The sequence below is a fragment of the Sceloporus undulatus genome, chromosome 4 (genome assembly GCF_019175285.1).
Source record: "Sceloporus undulatus isolate JIND9_A2432 ecotype Alabama chromosome 4, SceUnd_v1.1, whole genome shotgun sequence".
Taxonomy (NCBI): Eukaryota; Metazoa; Chordata; class Lepidosauria; order Squamata; family Phrynosomatidae; genus Sceloporus; species Sceloporus undulatus.
This window is the reverse complement of record NC_056525.1, coordinates 23,582,068-23,594,925: the sequence shown is the minus strand read 5'-3', so window position 1 is coordinate 23,594,925 and position 12,858 is coordinate 23,582,068. Positions and strand designations below refer to the sequence as shown.

General features: G+C 40.1%; 1 long non-coding RNA gene across 1 annotated transcript in view; it reads left to right on the top strand.

The window, feature by feature from the left end:
* Nucleotides 1–12,362, top strand: part of LOC121929372 — a 133,894-nt gene extending 121,532 nt beyond the window's left edge. Inside the window, exon 3 of the long non-coding RNA XR_006103660.1 lies at nt 11,735–12,362. This is a non-coding gene — a long non-coding RNA (uncharacterized LOC121929372). The remainder of the gene's footprint in view (nt 1–11,734) is intronic.
* Nucleotides 12,363–12,858: the final 496 nt, after the last annotated feature.

Sequence of the window (12,858 nt, the reverse complement as noted above, 5' to 3'; positions counted from 1 at the left end):
AAATGCAGAGCGAAATTTTTAAAAACCTATAAAGGGCTTAGATAGGGGCATGTTTTCTCACGTCTGTGTTTAAAATATGAATGATGGTTTACATACCCTTTAGAGATTACAGAATCATAAAGTTGGAAGGGGTCTCATAGGCCATACAGTCCAAACTACCCCCTCAATACAGGAAACCCAACTAGATGTCCTCCAGCAGGTAGCTGTCCAGCCTCTTTCTGAAGACATTTAGAGAAAGAGATCCCACCACTTCTCGAGGTAATTGGTTCCATTGCCCAATTACTCTTACTGTCAAGAAGTGTTCCTAATGTTCCATCAAAATTACCCTTCTGTAACTTTAAACTATTATACCTGGTCCTATCCTCTGGGGCAGCAAAGAACAAACCTGTACTGTTCTCTCTGTGGCAGCCCTTTATAGATATTTAAAAAGTACAATCATGTTACTTCTCAGTCTTCTTTTTACCAGGCTGAACATGCCCACCTCCCTCAACCTTTCCTTAGACGTGTCATTCTCCATACCTCTTATCATCCTTTTTGTCCTTCCCTGAACCTGCTCTATCTTGTCTATATCCTACTTTAAAAGAGATGCCTGGAACAGAACACAGGACTCCAGATGAGGCCTAACTAAGGCAAATATGGTGGGACTATCGCTTCCCTTATTTTTGGAAACTAGGGCCCTGGACAGATGGGCCCGAAGTGGCGTGCCGCCAATGATACTAGGGTTCCGGAGCGTGCAGCAACCACACGCTCCAGAACCCTAGTCCATACGGGCGGCAACATCATGGTGGTGTCCCGTCCACACAGGTGCCGCCATGATAACATAAGAGACGTGCAACGTACAGATGTTGCTGTGCATCACTTATCTTACTGGTGCTCCAATGGCATACTCGTGACATCAACCAGGTGCTGTTTCAGGGTGGTTTGTTTTGCCCCTAAGATTCTAATGCAAGCTAAAATATTATTTGCCTTCTTTGCTGCAGCATAACACTGCCAGGACATGTTCAGTTTATGAGTAATAATAACCCCAAAGTGCTTTTTGAATGTATTGCTCTGTCTCATCAGAGAAAGAGAGAGAGTTGGCTAGGTGTAGGAGTTTACTGAATGGGCTTTGACAGCTAATGGCTACTAGATAATGAACATAGCTCACCTGCCTGAGTAAGATCTAAAAACAGTTTGGCTGATTTTGAAAGGTAGGCAGTAAAGGTGAAAGATGCATGTTGTTGCAGTCTTGACAGAGAAGGAAAAAATCTTTAGGACTTTCATTGGTATTTCTTGGAGAAACTGAGGCTACTTTTACAAAATAGCACTGCCTCTCTTCTTTCTCCATCTGTCCATCCATCACTTTAATATATCTGGCCTTTTTCCCAGATTGGCACTCAAAAAGGCAGAAAATACGATAAAATGCATGCACAGTAGTTGAAAACATACAAAATTAAGATCAAAAGAGCATTAAGCAACAATAGAATGGAGATCATTTAAAATTTTACATTAAAACAAAGATTTAAAACAGTCCAGCATCACAAGAAGCCCTTTTCTTGCTAAAAATCCATTTGCAAAGACTTGTTGGAAAACAAAGGTCTTAACCTGCCACTGAAAGGACAACAAAGAAGGACCTATACTGGGTTCCCTGTGAAGGGAGTTCCAAAGTGTGGGAGCAGCCACAGAGAAGGCCTTCTGTCATGTTCCCATCAACTGTCAGTTTATCAATTTGTAAATGGGCAGACCTTTAACTTGCAAATTAATAGGCTTAAAACTATACCAACAACTATCAGGTCAGAATCGACAGCGAAGCCATTGAAATCCACAAACACCTGGACAACTTCAACAGGAAAGAAGAAACCCTGAAAATAAACAAAGTTTGGCTACCAGTCCCATCCTGAGGCCTTACCATTCACCAACAGACTAACACACAAATTAACATGTAAATCACTTCCTTTCAACCAAGGGTCACACAATATATATACCCCACAGACCTCCATGCTACCATTCTCTGAAGATGCCATCCACAGAAGCAGGTGAAACATCAGGAATAAATTCTCCCCGAACATGGCCACATAGCCCAAAAAAAACACAAAAAATTAACAATACTGCTAAGAATCCCAGCTTCTCTTAGCTCTTCCATGTGGTTGCTGCACTTGTTCTTACTGTTGTTAATTTTATTTATATCACAATTTCCCCCCTAAAACTAGTACCAAAGATGGTTTACACCTCCTCTCCTCGCTCTTCCCTGCTGAATGTGAACTACCTTTGCACTTTGAACTCAAGTTTCCAACAAATGACACAAGTTCAGGACAAAGTGGGAAAGTGGGAGGAGGAGAGGGAAACTGAGACATTTTAAACGCAGCTGAAAAAGTGGGCATGAAAGAGGATTAACTGGGACTGTCCCTGCCAGATTGGGGCCTTTGCAGGGTTTGCTTTAAGGATGCAAAATTGAGAACTGGTAGGAGTGAAAAACTTGTTCCCACAGCTGTTATTTCACAAGTGATGCTTGGCTGTCTCATGGACACAGTGGATGGTGGACTTTTCAGTGCTTTTGTAAACTGGCCTTCTTCTGGAAAATAGTTGCAGCACCGGGTTCCCCTCCCCCACCACACACACACCAAGAAGTTGGTATTGGCATTTAATGCTATTAATAGCTTCCCAGTATTAGATCTGTATGCTTTTGCAGCAGTCATTCTCTCCCTCCCTCCTTCACTTTTCTTTCTGATACCGGATACAAACTGCTGTGCAGAGTAATTGCCAAATGCTTACATCAATGCATAAATAAGACAAATAAATTTATTTACATTATTCATATTTTCTGTGCTTTCCTCCTCTTTTATTTATGCCTTAAACAACAGTTACAGTAAATATAACAATAAAAAAGAGTGCCTGCAGCGGGCCGGAAGATGATCAAAAAGCTTTGATATAGAGCAATTCATGTTTCTTCTTTACTATCGCTAACGAATCTTAACTTGAGCCGTGTTACGTTCCCATGTGAGTGATAAGCAATGATTTATTATGAAGTGTCATGAAATCGGAATGCCATACAGTGAGAAATGAGTGAGTGGAAAACGCGTTCCCATTTTCCCAGTCTCATTACTCAAAAGATGCAGAGTCCCTTTTCATAGCCTAATTTCCACCAGAGATTTTGGCTGGGGAGAGGGGGGAAGGAAGGCCTTTGTATCGCAGTGGGAAATAATCTTAGAGTGAAAAGGCCTGGATTCCCACTTAGCCTTGTCGCCTGTTGGCTGTTGGCTGTATCAAATATTCAGGACAGACATTATTTTGGCAAAGCCCCACATGGGAGCAGTCCATCCTGCTTACAGGAACAATGTAGTATGTGGGCCAGGATACTATGGATCTTAGTTTAGACTACTTTGATATTTTTTTTAAAAAAAATAGTGCATTTATATCTCAGCTTTCTTCCATCATAGAACTGATGCAAGTAAAGCACTACCACTGAGATATAATCTCTCCAGTTCACAGAGAATAGGTCTGTCAATTACTATTGTTATTGTTGTTATATTCATTTCTATCCCATCTTTCTCCCAACAATGGGACTCAAGGCAGTTAACACCATATTTAAAACAATGCAAATTTAAAAACAAGAATTAATATAAATATAAATATAAGATTTTAACATCAATTAAACTCTTGATGAAGTTAGCCATGACTGTTAGCCATGAAAATAATGAGATGGAGCCTCCATATTCCACTTTTTATCTCAAAGCACACATTGCTTAGTTTTTTCTCCTTCTTTCTTTTGCTTTCTCTCTCTCTCTCTTTCTGACACACACACACACACACTCAGAGAGAGATGTTATTTGGATTTGCAATTGATGGATTCAACACTGTGTGGGTTTCTTCTACCTTTAAGAGTTGGCTAGGAAGGTGATTTTTGCAGACACATGCTTGTTCCATCATATGGACAGAAGAAACCACAACTGTCAAAAAATCTGCTTTCATCTGTGTGACTCAACTGTGTATTGAATCAGGCAGATGTACTATGAGCCAGCAAGGTGTAGCAGTTTGAGTATTAGACCATGACTCTGGGAGACCAGGATTTGGATCCCTGCTTGGCCATGAAAACCCACTGGGTGATCTTGGGCAAGATACTCTCTCAGGTCTTGTCTGCACTGACCAGGATACTCTGAGGGCTGTCTGGGGTATCCTGGCCTCCGAGCTACCCTGACTTTCCCATGCTATCTGTTCTTCTGTTTCTGCATGGGGACAGCCACCTGGCATGTCTGCCACTGCCATGCGTGCCTCATTCTGAGATCAGAACGAGGCGCCCAGCAATATGCAGATGTCTGGGCACCTCGTTCCAATATTAGAAAAAGCAACTGGCAGCAGCAGCATGCAGTCAGCTGCCCTGGTGCAGAAATGGAGGGCTCTGGATCTTCCCAGAATATTCAGAGTAAGAGGCATGTTTTAATAATTCCCCTGGTTTTGGTAAAGAACATGCTAGACATTGTCTAGGCTGCTCATGCCAGAATTGGGGTTTGGGCCAAAATGGATGGGGTTGGGCCTTTTGGCTTGTACAGACAAAGGAGTTTATCGCATGACTTAAAAACCCAACTTATCCTTGCCACATTGAAGTCTCTTTTGGGATAAAGTCAGGTATTATCACATGCAAAATGGTACCAATACCACCGCCTGGCTGAATCCCAGCTAGCTTCTGGCTAGAAGCTGCACTCAGCCGGCCAATTTGCAAAAACCAGGAGCTTTCCAGTTTTGAAAACATTCTGGCTGAATGTAGATTCTAGCCAGAAGTTAGCTAAGATTCAGCTGGGCAGTGGCATTGGCAGCATTTTACGTGTAATAATACCTGACTTTATCCTGAAAGAGATAAACAGTTGCAGAACCAAGGCCTCAGTCTCAGAGAAAGTCAGTGGGAAACATCCTCTAAGCAAATCTTGACAAAAAAATTTGCAATAGGCTCACTATAAATCAGAAACTATTTGAAGGCACACAACCGCAAAGATATACTATGTGTTGTGTGCCTTCAAGTAGTTTCCAACTTATAGCAACCCTAAGACAACCTTATGTTTTTTTTTCAAGATTGGTTCACAGGATATTTGCCATTTCAAATCCCTGAGGCTAACAAGGTCACTCAATGGGGTTCCATGGCTGCAAGAGAGTCTAACTCTGGTCTTCAGAGTTGCAGTCCAACACTCAAACCACTATGCTATGCTGGCTCTTTTAAAGATATGCTACAGTATGTCAAAAGCTGCCTCTAAGTTAAAGATGGGCCTCTCTCATATATGAAATTGACAGAAGGGTATCTTCTTCTTCCAGTTTTCTGGTTGATTCCTATTCCTGAGATCTCCATAGCAGTGCCAACTTCTCCTTTTTCAAGAGAAAGGTTGATATGATGTTTCATTTAGGAGACTTGTCAGTGATGAGCAAAGAAAATTTCATGGCAGCATCAAAAGGAAGTGAAGGAAAAATATTTTTTTTAAAAAATAGCTTAGTAAAAACATATTAGCTTGATATACTCCTGACCCATTCCTGACCTCATGTAGCCCAGTAAGGAAAGACTTCTTTTGGCAGAGGATTCTACACTTATGTAGATTTGATTACTTTCAACATTATATAGCTTCAGTACATACCTACTGCAGTATGTTTCTGGGCATGGGCAATGGTAATGCTGAAGCCTTTGACAATGATTGTGTAAGTGGGTGTGATGCCATGGAATGTTCACAAACACCTTGCCAGGGGAGTGAAACTAGCAGGATATTTATGCATAGAAGAAGTGAAATACCATCCCTCCCCCCGGATAAAACTATTTGCAGAAGAACCTGTGTGGACAAGGGCTGGAAAGCAAAGAAACCACAAGATCTGGGAAGTTAGGAAACAATCAGCTATGTAATCAAAATGTATGACAATTAAAATTGGTGGCCAGATGAATAGGACAAGATAGGAAAGGAAAAGCAAGGAAAGTAAAGGGAAAGAGGGAAGGGTGGGGGAGAAACAACAGTAAAAAGTAAAATACACAGGCTGGCAATCTGTATTGCAGTTACATATTCGTAACCTAGAATTATGGATATGTAACTACTCTATATTCAGTAGGACTAGATAGGCTTACTGTAAGACTATATAAATGCCCCCCAAACCACCATAACAGCCAGAAACCACGTTAGATGAAGGAGATGTGTTGACCTGCTATCAGGGTGGAAGGAGGATGACATTTCAAGCCTTCTCTAACCAGCAAGTGAGGCTGGAACCATCAGAAGCAGAACCTCATCACATTTCCTTGTTGCAGCCTTATTTAGTAGTGGGTGAAGGCCAGAAAACCATCTTCCTTGTGCCCAAATCAGCAGCTGACAGACTCGTTCACATACATAACTAGTAACTAAGTAGCCAGTATTGGTTATCAACAATTGTGTTTTTTGTGGATTATATAGGATAATGTAACTGATTATATTTTCCAAATGAAAGTACATTTTTACTCCTCTTCTTTTAAGGTAGCCCAAATGACACTGAACAGAAATGCAGATCCACTGTTGGCAATGATGCATAACCAGTTTATCCACTTGTTGTCTAACCAACCCTCTACCTTTTGGGAAAATCAGCATTCCATGTAGCCCTCACATGCAAAAGCTCATTACTAAATTGTTGCTAGTGACAAGCACTGTGTTCACCTGATGAGCAAATTCTGTAATAGAGCTGATCGGCAGTCATCATTTCACTTCACCCAACTAGAATGTGATAGTGCAATTATTGCCCAATAATCAGCATGTACATTAGATCATAATGGCTTTCAAAAGGGACTAGAAAAAGGAGAAGTAGTTTGAAAAACTGTCAGAATGAGACATTAAAGAGATCACAGGGATGTATTAGGAACACCAGCACCCAGAACTTTGGGGTAGCAGAGCCTGGGAAAATGACATTTTGGGGACAGCTAGTGGCCATGCTGACTGTGGGTTTTTGGGGACTGTGTGTGTGTGTGTGTGTGTGTGTGTGTGTATCCTAATTTTTGGAGATCTGTAATGGCCAGCTGCTAGAGGACTGGTGTCCTAGGATCACTGCAAATCAGACACTTAGAAATGGTTTGTCTATATCATGACACTTCCAAATCATGCAAATTATTTTAAATTGTAGATGAGAACAGCATTCAGTTTGCCTTTATAAAATAAAGCTAAATTGATACAAGCACTCTAATGGGATTTTGTCCTTGACGTGGGAACTTTCCTGTTTCAGCTAATGGGCATTACCAGTTTTAACTGGTTGAAATGTCACCATTACATGATCCTATAAAAGGTACCAAAATAAAATCAAACCCACCTTTGTCTACATTTATTGTTGGCTAGATCTGAATGCAACCCCATAATAAATTTTTCTTCTTACCTCCCCTGATAGCACAACCTATTGCTTTGTATATCAAGAAAACATTCCATTCTTGTCCAGTTTTATAGTACCTTCTCAATTCTTATTTTTGTGAAAAGGTTACATTTGGTCAAATCCAGGGGTGTTATTCCATGAACAAAAAACATCTACTGCTTGCAGAAGTACTATCTCCCATGCATAATTCTCACTCCTAATACTTGGTCCTGTTTGTACAAACCATTGCAAAAGCTGTTCCAGAAGCCATTTCCTAAGCTGCTTTATGAGTTGGTGTACAAAGGATTGTGCAACCTGTTTCACAAGCCATCCCACAAGCTGCTGCACTCCTTTTTGCTTGAATTTGCTCCATCAGACTTTTCACAAACTCATTAGTATATCATTGGAATACATATTATTTGAGAGCCAGTATGATATAATGGTTTGAGTGTTGGACTACGAATCTGGAAACCAGGAATTGATTCCTTCTTGGCCATGAAACCCCCGGGTGACCTTGGGCAAGTCATATCCTCTCAGCCTCAGGGGAAGGCATTGGCAAACTTCCTCTGGACAATTCTTGCCAAGAAAAACTCATGATAGGGCTAACTTAGGGTTGCCATAAATTTGAAATGACTTAAAGGCACACAACAACAACAAAACAAACCTGTTATTTGCCTCAGTTCTGTTCATTTTGTGTAAACCTCCTGCACCAGTGATTTGCATTTGAAATAGGTGGCAGAACACACACATCTGAATTAACATTTTTTTTTAAAAAAAAATCTGGTATTCAAAATTAGAAGTAGATTTCTGGTCACTTACCACCTTTCCTCCCCATTTTGGGGTATTTGAGGCAATCCATGAAGATTTCAGAAGATTCCAGGGCCCCCAGACCTACTGAAGCCTCCTTTCCTCATTCCCCACTCATTAGCATAGTTGACCTTGTGGTACTGTAACACTGCATAAAACTATATTGTCACATAACCAGTATAACATAACATTTTAATAATAATAATAATAATAATAATAATAATAATAATAATAATAATAATAATAATAAGTTTTATTTATAAACCGCTATTCCATGTTGATCATAGCGGTATACAGGTAAAAATTGCAATATCAAATACAAAATACAGGATAAAAATTGCAATATATAAATAAAACTTCAATAAAAACATTTCAGAATACAGATTAAAACCATACATCAAATCCAGGCCAGCTAAATGTGCTCGGTAATGCTGTACATATAGGAGGGAGTCATATATCATCAAGGAGCATCGAGGAAGGCTTGCCAGGTCTTGAGTCTCTTTTTAAAGAGATCCAGGGAGGTGGCGGAGCGGAGTTCCTCAGGAAGGGTGTTCCAGATCCCAGGGGCCGAGATAGAAAAGGCCCTTTGTGAGGTTGATACATATCTCGTTATTAGGATCCTCAACAGATTCTTCCCAGACGACCTGAGTGTGCGGGGCGGACTATATGGGGAGAGGCGGTCCTCCAAGTACCCTGGGCCCAAGCCATTTAGGGCTTTATAGGCTTTAACATTTTAAGTAAGCAATGATCTAAATCTAATGGTTTATCCCAACTAGAATGAGACCTAATATGGACCTTATATGTGTGTTAACTTACCAAGAACTTTATCACTTTGGGATGTAACCACAGGACTATGACTTCTGAGAGCCCTGTTCTTACACCATTTGTATTAATAAAAGGAAACACACATACCAGTTTGGGAGCACTCTTTATTACATGTATATTGAATTTTAGCCTGGGGAAGAGAAGATTAAGAGGTGATATGACAGCCCTGTTTAAATACTTGAAGGGATGTCATATTGAGGAGGGAGCAAGCTTATTTTCTGCTGTTCCAGAGACTAGGACCTGGAGCAATGGATGCAAGCTGCAGGAAAAGAGATTCCACCTCAACATTAGGAGGAACTTCCTGACAGTAAGGGCTGTTCAACAGTGGAACACACTCCCTCCTAGCAAGGGGAAAGGGGAGGGAGAAAGAGGAGGTGACTAAGACTACATGACTGCCCAATTCTGGAACTGCAGCTGAAAGATTATTGCACAGGAGAGCTAATGCTATGGCAGCGTGATCGGCAGCTATTGATGGGCTTCGCTCAACAATGAAAAGTCATGGGTGGACTACAGACCAGCTACAGGTCAGTCAAAACATTGCCTGACAGGATTCAGCCATATGCTACTATCCCAGTGCAATTCCACTTTTCTATCTTTATTTTATTTTAATTAAGCAAACAATGAAGTAAATAAATATATTTGTATATATATTTATATATATATATATACTCTTGCAAATTCCCACTAATTCAGTGAGTCTCTTGTAGCTGGATGTAACAATTGTATATGGGCCATAATCTTTATTACTTCTTCCCCTTTTCTTTCCTCCATTTCTTTCTTACCTATTCCTTATCTTATTCATTATTAAATATATTGCCACAACCAGCAGCTCATGTACTTGAAGCTCTTTGTTGTTGTGTGCCTTCAAGTCATTTCTGACATATGGCAACCCTAAAGCAACCCTATTGTGGGGTTTTCTTAGGCAATATTTGGGGAAGGGTCTGCTTTTGCCTTCCACTGAGGCAAAGAGAGTGTGACTTGCCTAAGGTCACCCAGTGGGTTTCCATGACTGAGGGGGATTCAGAAAGTGATGTAGCTGGGGGGGGGGTCCGTGGGGTCCGCCCCCTTCCTTAATTTAAACCTTATGTGGAAGCTGCACACTGGAATACAATGAATGGCGCGTGTGTCTGTGATGTGCATGGCGATGCAGCAGCCAAGCCTCCCCCTTCCCAAAATCCTGGCTACGTCCCTGAATCAGACCCTTGTCTCCAGAGTCATAGTCCCACACTCAAACCACTACGCCATGCTGGCTGTCCACAGCTCATTGTAGTAAATGGTTTAACCCATTTTTACTGCCCAAAGGAAGGGATGAGGTTAAGAGAGGAGTGGGGAAGGAGGGCTTATGTTGTATGTCTGGCATGATCATCAGCTAGGAAAGGGTTATGGAGATTGACTATTTTCCACAAAATGTTCACAAAAATTTCAATAAGCAATACAAAGAAAATAAACAGAATATCAAGCATTGGGTCTATTGGAGAAAGAAGTACACAGCAACAGTTGAGCAGGATGGAACCTATATTGTTATGAGGAAGTTGAAGAAATCAAGGAAAACTATGTGTTTAAAGTTTCTAAATCTGAAAATATGACACCAAAGAGATACATTTGTGGAAGGGAGGGTGGGGGGAGAGCTTAAACTCTAAATGTTTGCTGTGTTGTTGTTGTTGTTAAAAAAATAAATTGTGTGTAAAAGTCTGAAAATCCACTTTAGACCAAACACTTTTCTTTACAGGTGACACAACCATGACAGAACACCAGAAACATAGTTATAAACCCAACTTCTTGCCTGGCCATCCATTGAATTATAGTCTGAGAGGTGTATGTAAAACTGCATTTCTACTTTTCACATGTGCTTAAACAGGAGAGAGGCTCAAAGATTCTATAAGTCATTGGTTCCCCAACTTTGGTACTTCAGGTGTTTTCGACTGTTGCTCAAGCTTCTCAGGAACACTTTTCCAGATATTGCAAGACTGCAACTTGTATCAGCTTTAGCCATTACAACCAATGGTGAGGCATAACCGGAGTTTCAGTTCAATAGCACTCCAGAGAGATTCACATGTCCCCCAGCCCACCAACTGTATATCTATAAAGAAAAACATAGTATATTAGTAAAGCATAACAGATGGCGTTCCAACTTTTGCAAATCACTGGTGGTCCCAAATTTTAATTTTAGGATTCTGTTTACAGCCTAGCTTGTCGGCAGGCACAACAGAAAGAAAACTTCAGATGTAATGGATTGAAAGTTCTGGTTATACTTTTCACCTGCTGCTGAAAAGTCATTGTGATAGGTGCCCATGCATATGAAGTATTCCATAAACTGGATATCACACAGAGCAGATCTGATCTATATACTGGACGTGCTTGGTCTCAGCTGTCAGAAGAATGCAGATAATGACCATAACAGAGTTTTATGGTATTAAAACTGGAGTCAAATAGTTCTAGAGGTACCCTATTTTAATCCACATAGAACTTTGTAGTCAACTTGTCTTCAGAGTCTGGGAGACCTACTTTTATTATTATTATTATTTAACTACAACCTCCAAAATCCATCAGGCAATGTGGTCACTGGCCATGTTGGCTTATGTATTCAGGGAATTGTTGTTCAGAAAAGTAACTTTCCCAGGTTCTGCTTGTCCATCTGTGCATCTGATTTTTTATCATATTCAGTCCCTCCAAAAGTAGAACAATTGAAGATACATTAATTCAAAAGATGACTTTAAAGTAAAAGGGAGAAGTGGTAGTGGGAAAGCAGTTATTAAGTTGTTGCCTGCATTGTTATTTTTATTATTTCTGATTGCAGGACAAATGCCTTAAGCCCCAGCTCTCCCACTCTGACTGCCCACTCTGATCCCGCCTCCGCCTGCTGTGCTACTTCTGACATTGAACTTCCAACAACCCGGACTGAGAAGACTGCCAAAAGAATAATAAAAATCTCCAGCTATTCTTCTTCATCCTCACTAACAATTTGGTAATGAAGTATTGATTTCCACTCCCCTGCTTATGGACGATATTAGATTTTCATTGATAAACTGCACTGAGGCTGTCTGGTCTCCACTGTCCCTTTTTGCTGTCACTAAAACAAAGTACCGTTGAAGTAGGATAATGACTGAAAACATTGATGTACTTATTTTGTCAATTTGTAACACTCGACAGGAAAAAAAAAGTATAATTCTTCATAGTTTAATGTCCAAGTGTGTTCCACAAGATGCAGTCACAGTGGAAGCTTTGCTTTTCATGGTAATGTCCGTTTCCTATTTATAACCCCTTTGGGATAGTTTGTCTAAAGGAAATGTTTCAACTCGGTGCAGCTATTACTGATGCACCTGGGTTGCCCAATCTAGTCATTGCACTAGGGATCAATACATCACTGTAAGTAGAAGAATTATTAAGTTAAAACAGATTCTGAGCCAAAAAAACCCGGAACAGCGTTAATCTTCCCAGCAAGTTGTTCAAATAGTTATGGTTAACCATGTTGCTGCCAAAGATTTGTTGAAAATTGGTTGTTTTTCAGGTCTGTGGTTCATGGTGTCTTTCTTTTCTCTTTTAATTTAAAATTTTTCACGACTCTGTATGTGAAGATGTATGCAACAGAGTGTTTTTTTTAACAAAAACAAAAAAATGTGTTTTTCAAAATGTATATTAAGACTTTAAAATGCAAACAGTGGTGAACATGTCCCTTACTGACAACAGAATTTGTATAGCTCTTCAGTAATATGAAAAAGCCCATCAAACACACCAACCCTCTTTACCTATTTTTAAATTCTGGTTTTGCTTCAGATGTCTTGAAATGGGGGACAGAAGGAAGCTTTCTGTTTAAAAATGATTCTTTTAACTTTTTTGCTATTAAAACTTTTCAGGTCCCAATTTTAATTTGTGGAATATTCACGTTAATAATGAGATCTAATTAAGACATCCATTAAAAGA